Source organism: Zalophus californianus, chromosome 1 (genome assembly GCF_009762305.2).
Source record: "Zalophus californianus isolate mZalCal1 chromosome 1, mZalCal1.pri.v2, whole genome shotgun sequence".
NCBI lineage: Eukaryota > Metazoa > Chordata > Mammalia > Carnivora > Otariidae > Zalophus > Zalophus californianus.
This window is the reverse complement of record NC_045595.1, coordinates 160,564,976-160,577,547: the sequence shown is the minus strand read 5'-3', so window position 1 is coordinate 160,577,547 and position 12,572 is coordinate 160,564,976. Positions and strand designations below refer to the sequence as shown.

The 12,572-nt window shown below is 36.7% G+C and overlaps 1 pseudogene; it reads right to left on the bottom strand.

Moving 5' to 3' along the window:
• Positions 1–2,871: 2,871 nt before the first annotated feature.
• On the bottom strand, positions 2,872–3,218 carry LOC113918222 (annotated as a pseudogene).
• Between the last annotated feature and the right edge of the window lie 9,354 nt (positions 3,219–12,572).

The following is a 12,572-nucleotide window of genomic DNA, read 5'->3' as shown; positions in this document are numbered from 1 at the left end:
TCCAGAGAATACTTTTAACAAGTCTAATAATTTAGTTGGGAATCTCTTAGAACTTCCACTTACATCACAAGGAAGTTGATCTATTTTATTATTTTACTAGACAGTATGGTCCTGTTGAATATTCCCTTAAGTAGATTCTCCAAAACATGTTTCTGGTTTATTATGAAAAAGTAACCAGTATTTAAATATATTTGGAAAATATCAAATGCTATATCATACCTTATATATTCACTGTAGATATTCCCATGATAAAAGATGAGAAAAATTCCAGACTAATAATTTCTGTTCAACTCTTTTTTAAGTCAGTATTTCAAAATGTATTTGATTAAGGAACATTTCTGATGTGGTACAGCTACTGTATTCTTGTGCAAAAGTGTCCAGAAAATAGAATTCAAGTGAATCCCTCGTTTCCTTCTGGGTCTAACTCATTGAATCTTTCACCTATTACAGGTAGAGTATGGAAGGTTAAGTATTTATAGACAGATGATCCTAAGGAGAAGCTGATATTCCATATCCATTTCTTTTTTTTTTAAGATTTAATTTAATTATTTGAGAGAGAAAGAGTGAGCGAGAGAGAGAGCACATGAGCAGGGGCAGAGGGAGAGGAAGAAGCAGACTCCCCTGCTGAGCAGGGAGCCCGATGTGGAGCTCAATTCCAGGACCCTGGGATCATGACCTGAGCTGAACGCAGACACTTAACCAACTGAGCCACACAGGGGCCCTTCCACATCCATTTCTTTTGAAACCCTGAAACTTGTCCCTTGGCCCAACTCTGACATCAGCTGTGGCTGTTGTGGACGGCTCTTTTGCACACTGACAACTTCGCATTCCAAGTTCCTGCCTGCCTTCTCCACTTCTCTACCTCAGGAATTTTTGTGAAGTGTGGTAAGTCACTTACCCCAAACAGAAGGCATTCTAAAAATGCTGAGGCAGAGGATCTGAAAGCAGCATTAACCTCTGAGTGACAACTCCCAGTCAGTAAGGCGACAGATAAATGTCCCAGATTTTGTCCTTTGGGTGGATAATCCTGAGGGGCAGTCTACACAGTTCCTAGGTCCTCAGTGGGATTGAGTTCGTTTGCCCACAGTAGTAACCACTCAATCACCTACACTTTATTGGGCGTCTTCCCATTTCTTTCTCCTTTCACCTCTGTTGCCTGAGATCATCCCCCAAATAAGTTGAGTCCTCATCTTAGGTCTTCTTTTAGGGGAAACCAAATTAAGGCACTCTTTTCTTTATCAAGTGGCAAAAATAGGAAAGGGTTAAGTTGACAGCTGGAAGCATATATAATTCATGGGTTCCCTGATTCCCACATGTAGTGGGAAAAATAAATGACGGATCCCTCCATTATCTGTCCCTGTCTACATCTTTGATGTCGTCTCCTACTACACTCTTTCTTGCCTTAGGGGTGTAGATTTGCCCTTTCCTCTTTTTGAAATGCTCTTCCCCTGCATCTTTGCATAGGTCCCTTCTTCATTTCATTTAGGTCTATCTCCAATATCATTTCCTTAAAGAGACCTTTTTAATTATTTCATTTAGAATATGCCTTAGAATAGTTACTACTCTAACTCATTAACCTATTTTTCTTCATAACACTTAAAATGACTAGTAATATATATGTATATTTTTAAAAGATTTTATTTATCTATTTATTTATTTGAGAGAGAGAGCACACATGTGAGCGAGCATGAGCAGGGGAGGGGCAGAGGGAGAGGGAGAGAATCTTAAGCAGACTCTACACTGAGCATGGAGCCCAACGTGGGACCCAATCTCTCACAACCCTGAGATCATGACCTTTACTGAAACCAAAAGTCAGACACCTGAGTGACTGAGCCACCCAGGTGCCCCGAAATGACTAATAACATATTGTATATTTATTTATTGACCTGGTTTACATTGGGCTTTCCCCATTAGATTAAACGTCTAAGAACAATGACTTTGTAGGGTTCACTTCTGTATTCCTAACATTAGAACAGTCTCTGGCATGTAGGGAGTGCTTAATACATATTTATTAAAGAGATGAATGTCTGCTTGACTCCCTACAATTTTAGCTCTTGCCAGTTCTCATAGGGCTCATTTTCCTTTTCCAGGGGTTACATTGCTTTCTCTCTACCTCACCCTTTTTGTTTAGTTTTCATTTCTGGGGCTCTATAAACTGGTGATAATTTCCATGGTCCCCACAGCCCAACTGTCTGTATGTCTGAATATGTGTGTTTTGTCCATACTAGATATAAAGAGAAATGGCATCCAGGATTTCTATTCTGATTTCTTCATAATAACCAATTCTTATTTCTTATGATACCAGTTCAAAATATTGATGCAATTTTACAAGGTTGGCCCTCTTTCTTTCTTTCCTTATTTCCCTTCTTTCTTTCTTCCCTCCTCCCTCCCCCCTTCCTTCCTTCCTTTCTCTTTCCTTTTGGAATAGCTATTCATTCAGAAAATACAATCTGAGACAATCTAAGAAATAGCCAGTAAATGGACACTCAACATATTTGAATTTTTACAGTGTGTTCCCTATCATTGTTTTCACATAAGAATGCTGCACAGTGGGTGACATTGTTCATGTGGCTGTTACTAATACTGTTGCTGTGATGCACACCTATAACAGCAGTAGCTGGTGTCTAGAGGACTTTGTCACTGTGCCCCTTAGATTCCAGAGTACCATAAAGAATCATCCACTGCCTGTCACCCTCTCACTCCTCCACACCAAAGATGCTCTTCAGAGACATCTATGTTTGGAGAAGACATGACCATTATCCTAAGAATGTTTCTTTTCTTTCTTTCTTTCTTTTTTTTTTTTGAAGTATAATCGCCATTTTTTTTCCCTGGAGAACAGCTTTTTTTTTTTGTCCTTAAGGACTTAGCTCCTTACATAGGCTTTGGTGGAGGTCATGGGGCAGCACCTGCTGGTCTAAATCAGGGTGGGGGTGTTCGGTCCTTCCCTGCTTCATGAGAGTGATTCCTCACTACCTTGCTGTGAATGGCACAACTCACGCAATAATGTAGTTTCACATACAGCTTGGGAAGCACATAGGGTCAAAGACACTCACTTTGGAAATGTCTCTGACAACAGCGTCCTCCGCTATGTTCCAAATACTGAACTTCTTAATGGCCTTGTCCTTGGGCACACAACCGGTGCATTTGGTGTAGCAAATAGGCTGCACGTGGCCCTGGCCCTTTTTGGCATGACCATTATTCCTTCTTTTCTTGGTCATCTTGGAAGTGAGACCCAAGAGATAAGGATGTTTCTTTTAAGAGTGTCTTTTGCTTCTGAAGAAACGCATTCCCACTAAATTCCCCTAGAGGAAGAAAGAATAAAAGTTTGATGCATTATATTTCTGGTTCCAGGTATGACAGGTTATGTGGCTGACACTGTCATTTAACTCATCAATTTTGGTTTTATTACTTATAAAATATAAAAATACTTTTTTTTTCTTACTTGTGTTTTAGTTCTCGGCCATAAATTAACCCAGGTACTCCTAAACATTACTTGAAAAAATAACATCTATAAAGGACTATATGTTTCAGTTAAATTTTTATATTCATTTTTGGCCAATTTTTAAAAAGAAACATTGAGCCAGGGTTGTGATGTGACCTACAGTGGAAGATATTGAAAGAGGAATCAGGATTTATAGTTTCAGATTTGTTTCAGTTCCTAATAGCCAACACTCCTTCCCAAATTCAGAAAACTTCCTCCACGTACTCCCAAGTGTTTCTTGCATTATCTCATAAGAAACATTAATTTTGGGTGTTCTGTTTCAATAAACATCAGTAGAGGTTTTCTTAGCTTAAAATAAGTCTATGCCAATTTGAAAAATAAGATTTTGATTGCCATGCAGAAGTGACTCCAAATAATGTTATTTGCTTTGTGCTGTCTCTTTCTTTCTATTATTCGGTTCCTAATGCAAACAAAGATCTGTATGCTAAAAGCAAAGGTAATGTTAACATTTCCCTAAGTGCCATCAGAAAATGTCTCAAAACTTATACTGATCTTATGACTTCAATAAAAATGTCATTAACATAGTCAATGACAGCCAGTTGTCTACCAGGTTGAATCTAGGTGCATACTTCTATTTTAGAGCTGGCACTTAAGCTCAGAGCAGATTTTTAACTCCTCAAACCAAGCAAAATTATTTTTATATGTAAAGAAACTTCATTAGGAAAAAAATATATATCAGCAGGTATTTAGATCAGTACCATATTATTCTATTTTATGCAACATTGTACTTTTAGGAGCCAGAAAGAAAAAGTGTACATTAAGAAGCCTTGAAAGTTACAAAACATTGTTTAAATATAAAGCAAATCTAAGGCACATACAGGAAAGATGACATGTGGGCTCATTTTCAGTAGCACTTGGGTTCTCTTCTTTATCCCCTCTGAAAACCTCACCTGTCACTTCTCTCCCTTCTCACATTTCCACTCAGCTCACGAGAGTTAACAGTCTCTCTTTACTGTCCTCTGTACTCTTTTTCATTCTATCAGGAAATACCAGAACAGAAAAACAGTAGCAGTACATTGCCTCTACCCTAAATATAGGCTGTTTTCCACTGAGGGCAAGTTATCTTAAGAATTACTATCACTTAGAAAATATTTATGAAGTCTTTATGTAAGAATACAATGTCAAAAAGTCAGGATTAGAAAATCCATAGGGCACAGAGACTGACCCTTGGATGAGTAAGGATGTTGATGAACAAGGAAAATAATAGGAAGAAGAAAGAGTTTTCACAGAGACTGGAGGAAAATAAAACAAATATTCCCTTTTCCCTAATAAAATTGGGTCATATTATTGGTAGATTGCATATATTTCTGAGACCAGGGAAGACAACTGCTCAACAGCATAACTGACAAAATCCTGGAGTACAACAAGAGATCCTCAGTCAAGTCTTTTTCAGCAAGTGCTTCTCCAGGTTATGAAGCAATGCTTAAGTAAACAAGGAATGATCAATATTTGAATTAGTATAACAGCTAATTTAAGGGATAAAAATACTATAAATATGGTGAAAAAAATTTGGAACCTGGATCTTATAAACCAGAAGTAAGATAGAGGAAACACTGTCCGTGAAAATAATCCAGTAATAACAGCATCTACAGCTGGTGGAGTGTCTGTCATTTACAAAACACTGTGTCAGACACTAAGTGGGGGTGACAAACATGAATGGTGTATGAACTTGGATTCAGTAAAAAAATCTTCTAACTTAGCAAAAGTTCAGAATCTACATACTAGAAGTCATTATAAATTTTAACAAATGATCCATTCCCTTACCTACCAACATTTGAACATATGTTCAAAATATCCAAATATTGATGAAAATATTTATAAAAATATGAATGTTTTGTTTCCAGACCATTGCCAATAAAAAAGTTCTGTGACCTTGTAATAAGTTTCCTGAGCTCACCTAGGAGATGGCATACACATCTTCCTTAGACTGATTTTCTGTAGACGCAGACTGTGCCATGGTTAGATTGGATCAGCACTTAGTAAATATTTAATAACTTACACTTAGCAGTGAAAGAACCATCCACACACTTTGCATAATGACTGTAATGCCTGAGAAAGATATTGAGTTTATTGGAGAGAAAGCAGCAAAAAATCACAGAATCTGTGCTTGAAGAATAGCTACTAGATTCTTCATGGAGAAATGCCATGGGAATCAGCACAGATAAATCCCCATCATTTAACTTGTGTTTCCTACGGTTCCTTGTATCTAAGCATTACAGCACATAGTATATTGACTTGCATTTAAAAATATATCAGTGTAGAGGGTGAAGAATAAGCAAGGCAAGAAAAGTATTATTGATCATCTTGTGAATGTAAAAATAAAGTTAAAAACCACTTCCTGTTCTCTAACAGTTGCTTTTTTGCTTCTCTCTAGTCTGTTCTTTTTCTAGATGTCCATGAATTTTGGTATCCCATGTTTCTGTCTTCACACTTCTCATATGACATACTTACTCTGTAGAATTTTATTTATTCTTCTGTTATTCCCCCCAGAATGAAAATAAATATGATGTTTTCCCCTGAGGCCAAAAGCAACCAGGATCATGAATAAAAAGAAACAGTGCAGATCTTACCTATAAAGTAGAAAATTAAATTCTTTCTGAAATTCTATCCCTTGAATTTTATGTTTACCCATCATTTGTTTACTGATGATTTATATAGCCAGCACTGACTCTTGCCTGAATTTTAGCCATGCATTAATATGTGGAACTAGGGGCGCCTGGGTGGCTCAGTCATTGGGCATCTGCCTTCGGCTCAGGTCATGATCTCAGGGTCCTAGGATCAAGCCCCATGTTGGGCTCCCTGCTCAGCGGGAAGCCTGCTTCTCCCTCTCCAACTCCCCCTGCTTGTGTTCCGTCTCTCGCTGTGTCTGTCTCTGTTAAATAAACAAATAAAATCTTTAAAAAAATAAATAAAATGTGGAACTAGATTTCTGACAGGTTGCATGAAAGTCAAAACATCCAAGACTAAACTTAGCATGTTTTGCCCCCATCATCCTAACAAAACACCAATACAACCTGCTGCTTCTTCTGGATTCTTTGTCTCAGTTAATTATGTGGACATTAAATAGTCATTTAACCTGGAAATCTGTAGCAATCCTTAACTTTTTCAGGTTTCCATGTCCTACTACTAATAAGATTCATGGATTTTACCTCTTAAATATTTCCTGGATGCATTTCTTTTCTCAGTCTTCATTGCCATTACTCCTACTTAGTGTCAGCTCTCATCTCTTAGCTAATTTCTTTGCTCTTATTTTGCCCCCACTTATTCATACTGTAGTGATATATTTATCCCAGAGGTTACAGTTTAAGTTTCTTAAACTGGCATATAAAACCCTCCATGATTGTATGCTTCCACTTCCTGACTCAAAACTTCAAGAACATTAAATTGCTTGTAATTCTCCCTGCTCTATAAATACATCCTCCCCTACATAAACCCTGGATATTTTATACTTTGTGCTTCATCATATTGTTTTCTCTTCCTGCGCAGCCCTGCTCCCATCCATTCCATAACCTTATTCCTCTTCCTCAGGACTCTTATTCCTCCCTTAATCCTCGATTTGCCTTCACTTCCTCCAGAAAGCCTTTCCTCAGCCTTTTCTGCTGGACTTGGTGTTGTGCCTCTTGGGTTCATTAGCAATGACCTGCTTATGTTTGTCTTCCTCACTCTACGGGGAATTCCTTGAAGTCTAAGACCATTCCTATTTCACCAATGATTTTCCGGTGCTCCGTAGAATCTAACTGATCAGTCAGTGTTTGAAAAATGAACAACAAAGAGGGTAAATAGAAGTGATCAAGAAAGGAACAAAACTAGTCAATTATGGAACCCACCCCTTAATCTCTGCTATATTCTCTTTATATTCTATTTATATTCTCTTTATATTCCCTTAATGAGTGTGGATTCTCATTTCTCACTGGTAGGCAGGTGATCTCCTATTATAGATACGGCTGTAATCTTTCTCCAACATCTACTTGGGTGCTAGGCATCTCCCATTTGGATGTTGGACTTTTATCTTCCTGGTAATGGCATCATTCTTCTGTCTTGATACATTACTCTGACTTTTCCATGTTATCATTTGTCCTTTCAGCAATCCAATCCATTGAAAATCTGATATATTCTTTTCTTGTAGTGTTTCTCTTTCTAAAATTATTCCTTCCTTTAAAATTCCTCTACCATTGTTCCACTTGAAATCCTTATAGCCTTTGTTCTTAAATAGTAGTGTACCACTAGATAGCCTTCCTGTCTGATCTGGCTCCACTCTGCTTTCCTTATTTTTTTATTTATTTTTTTTTTACTTACATTTCCCTTGACAGAATGGTCTTTCACTAAACTGTCTAAAACTGTCTTTCCTAAACTTTCACTACATAATGAGTACTATGTAATTCATTTTTTCTCCTCCCTCCTCCTTCTCTTTTATTCATTCTTCATCTTTCCAGAACTCATACTTGAACCTTACAGCTATAAAAGCAGCTTGAGGGTAAATAATCATTAATGAATTGATGGGGAAAAAAGGTACCACATTCTTCGTTCTCTCTTGGCATCATTACCCCTTGGCTCTCTGATCTATATCATATTCATTCATGCCTCCTGCCTCTACTTCTGTACCTTAGCACATCACAATACTTGCTAATTTACCAAAGATTAATTTGTGCTCTATTACACTTAACCTATAGAGTCAGGTAGCTGAGTGGTGAATAGTAGAGGGCTGCCATTAAATAAATGAAAATACATTTTAGAAAGCCTTAGATAATAATGTCTGAAAAATTTATCCAGAATAACCCTGATATTTTTCTGTATAACAAACCATAACTATTCCCATTGTACTCTTGTACATGTCATTAACATTCAATATCAGGGGGAAAATTTTGACCTTGCTTTAGTAGAAGGATTTATTATAAATCTTATGGAAATGATTTAATGCCCATCAAGTTAAAATAGAACTATTTGGGATAGCTTCACAGGAGAGAGAAAATTCACATTTGAGAGTATTAAAACTCCTCAAAGAGCTTTAGTTAAATTCAAGACTAAGCCAGAAGTCCAAAATAGAAGGCCTCTCAGCCCAGTTACTACCGTTAGCTGGTGCTTTCTCTGTGGTTACTCTGTATAAGGGAGGAGATTCTAAAGCTAGGAAGACTGTTTTTTAATAGCTAGCTGGCCAGACCACCAATTGCTTTATGATACTGTGGCTCTGAATACAGTGCAGAATATTAGATTAATGGCTTTTTCTTTGACCAGCAAGAACAGGAGAGTTAGGGAATAAAAAGCAGGACCCCTGTTTTCCCTATTGCAGAATTCTTTGTTCCCTGAACTACAGGGAGGATTAGTTTGAATAGTGGTGTGTAAAATAGATTCAGTCTTATAGATCCTATCACTTTTTATCACTCTGGTAAGGGAGGGTTCAATTTAATAAAACATAGTATTAAATGTATTTGGTTTGTTTAGGACTTTTGTATAGATTAGCAACCCTGGACCCTTTCTGATTTTCTTTTTCTTTTTTCTTTCTTTCTTTCTTTTTTCTTTTTCTTTGATGATAGTGTGATTAGCAGTAACAGGAGGTAATAGTGGTGGGAGTGAAGGGAATTTTGAAGGTGCAGCTTTGATAAATATCAGGGATTTGGGACTCACAGGAAGACACTGCACCCCACATCCTTTGTTTGGGAATCTCCGTAATCAGAATCTGTCAGGAAAGTCTCAGTGGTTTTTAATTTCTTTCTAATGTAATAAGCAAAAAAGATCTCTCTTTGGTTGCACTCTGTTCCGAAGTTGTCTATCAGTCGACCTTCAGTCTCACAAATAGAAATTGAATGAATACAAAAGCAGTTTTCCTAGTTGGGATTCTGGGCCCCATCCTCAGTTGCAACAACCACCATGTCTCCTCTCCATTCTCACAATCTCAATCTCTGTTTAGTATTTAATTTCCTTTCAACAAACATTTATTGAATGCCAGGCATTGTATTAGGTGTTGAAGGGGGATAGGAGATGAATATAAAACCTAGCCTCTGCCCTTGTTTTCATCACCTTGAAAACTCAATTGTGTCTCATAGAATGATTTATTTGTTTAGTAATCTAGATTAGAAACTAGCCACACAAAATACACCTGGAGGTATAGCTAAGTTCAGATAGTAAATACAGCAAGTCACAGGATCCAGGGTCAGGTTACAGCAGAAGGTAGGTAGACGGTCCTGAACAACACCTGGATTCCAAAGAACTCTGGTGAAGATGCTATCATGTGGATCCTCCCAGATGGCTTTATTTCTTCGTGCCATTTAGAATGGCACGTGTATGTGTGCATGCGCATGCACGCGCGCGCGCACACACACGCACACACACAAACTGTTTCTGCCTGCAACCAGACATACATGCACAAAAGATATCCAAATGAATTGATTGGCATCTGACATTTAATAATTAGTGGTTTCAGAACATCTTTTCTTTTTAATTTAAAATTAGATAAACTGAATATCAAAAGAAAATGAATTGAACCTGTTTTATTCTTTTGTCTAATAATAATGATGATGAGGATTTGCATAAGTCATCCTTTTATCCTAAAGAGATTTAGAAAATGCATTATACAGATATTTTCTTTTCTGCTCCTATGTAAGTTATAGCATATACAAATATCACCATCTTTATTTTAGAGATAGTGAAACTGAGACACTGAACTGTGTAATGACTTTAAAAAGACAGAAAACCAGGATTAGAGTTCCTAATTTTAGAACCAGATTTTACATTGGAGGCAGAAGTAGATTGTCCAAAAGAAATTTTTCTGCTGTTCTTTGGTCTTAATCAGCTTACTTGCTTTCCAGCTAGATTTTAACACACTCAAGAAATCCTAAGAGCAAAGTGATTGTATTGAGCCAGGAAGGGAGGGGAACAGTGCCCTTCGTTCTTTGTTTGGCAGAGCTGGTTTGATAAGAAGAAAGTTTGGGAGGGGTGCCTGGCATGGTCTTGAGTTCAAGCCCCACGTTGGGCTTCGAGCCTACTTTAAAAAAATAAATTAAAAAATAAAAAAGGAAGAAGGTTTGGGAGTAAGAGGAAATCTTTTTGAATGTAAACTGGTACTATTGCTTTTTTTTTGTGGGCTGAACCAAAAATAAATTGTTCTGAGAAGCAAAGTTTCTAAAGGGAAGAATGATAGTCATGATCTTTGCTTTCTTCCCAAATTCATTGCAATGGGCACACAACATAAAATAGTTACCCTGACTTCAAGCCCAGCTTTAACCTTCTGATGATTTGAAATCTAGGTATTTTAAATTAAGCATTTTTATTATGCTTTAATTTTAAAAGACACATGAGTTTAAAAATAGCTGTATTTCCAAGATGCTGAAACAGTTTTGTAAATTTCATGAATTGTTTACACTTTTCCCTTTCATACTTCCAAACAGTTTGCAAATAGCTAAGAAATTCTTTGTGACAGTTTAAGCAGCCTGCTGTTGATGCAGTGCCTAACATGTTTTGACAGACGTGGGAGCTTTCCAACACATAAATTGCTATTGTATTTCAGCACAACTCAAATTTCAACCACCTGCATTAGAAACAAATGCAAGATACTTTTTTGGCAACTGGTACTGTTTTTGGATTTTTAGAAGGAACTTTGCAGGGGTACTTGTGTGGTTCAGTTGGTTAAGCATCTGCCTTTGGCTCAGGTCATGATCCTGGGGTCCTGGGACCCAGCCCCGTATGTTGGGCTCCCTGCTCAGTGGGGAGTCAGCTTCTCCCTCTCCTTCTGCCCCCTCCGCACCACTTGTACTAGCTCTCTCACTCTCAAATAAGTAAATAAAATCTAAAAAAAAAAAAAGGAACTTTGCAGTAGATGAGAGGAGTGGTTATATATATATGAAAATATAAATAAATAAATAAATAAATAAATAAATAAATAAATAAATAAAATAAAATAACCACACTGACACGTAGAGTCTTAGGTCTAAGGAGGACTTAAATATCCAGTCAGTTCCCCTTTTCCCAAGCAGTTTACCTACTTTTGGCAGACATTCATTCGCATGTCATGATCTCAACCATTCCACCAGCAGAGCCTCATCTGTTGGATTATGTAATTATCTGTAAAGATATTCTTTTAAAATCTAAATAGCCATGAGATAAGGAAAAGTTTGGTGGAAAGAGAATAGGATCTGGGATCAGAAGGACTTATTTTCATGTCCTAACTTCATCTCTGAACCTGTGTACAACTTGTAATTTTTTTAATCATTGGAAACTTTTCCTTATCTGCAAAATGGGAATAATCAGCTTCATTAATTATTATAAGAAGTAAATGATGTAAGCTATGTAAAGTTTCTAGTATTATACTTGCTACCAGATATGGATGTTTTTATTTAGTCCTTATATAAGCAGTATGAGAAAGATATTACCTATATTTTATAGAAGAATAATCTGAAGTTCAGAGTGGTAATATGGTTTCTGTGAATTTCTATGTTAAGTAAAAAATAATCATCAGGACAGCCAGATAACCTCTTACTTATTAGAGCAAGTAAACATTGGAATCTTCGCATGTTTTCCAACATTTCAAATCCATCTCCCATTTATCCCTAGGGTAGGTGTGGTGCCCATTTTTTCACAGTCCATATACCAAAGGTAAATGAATTAAATAAAAATAGAATCAAGATTGCCACTGTAAATAGTTCTTTATCATTGAACACAGACATTAATGGCAAGTAGTAGTTGAATTTTAAACTTTGATTAACAGTTTTCGTAAGTATGTATTAAACACCTGTCTCCCCCTCTAGACTGAAAGTTTCAGGAAAGCAGGGAACACATATATATGCTGTATCCCCAGTGCCTGGCACATATTAGTTATCTCTAAATATTTAAATGAATACTATTAATTGAGTAATATTTTTACAGTGGTATAAAATTCCACTTTTTAATAAGTATACGCTTATTTCTATTTCTGGAATTTTTCTTCATAATCTACATTTTCTTTCTTTCCTAAATAAAATACACGCTCATTGTTAAGGAAGATTTAGAAAATGCAGACAAGATAAAGAAAAAAATATTCACCATGTGATAGTTTGCTGTTTTGCTTTTTTAAAGGATTGAAAATCAATTTTAGTTGGAC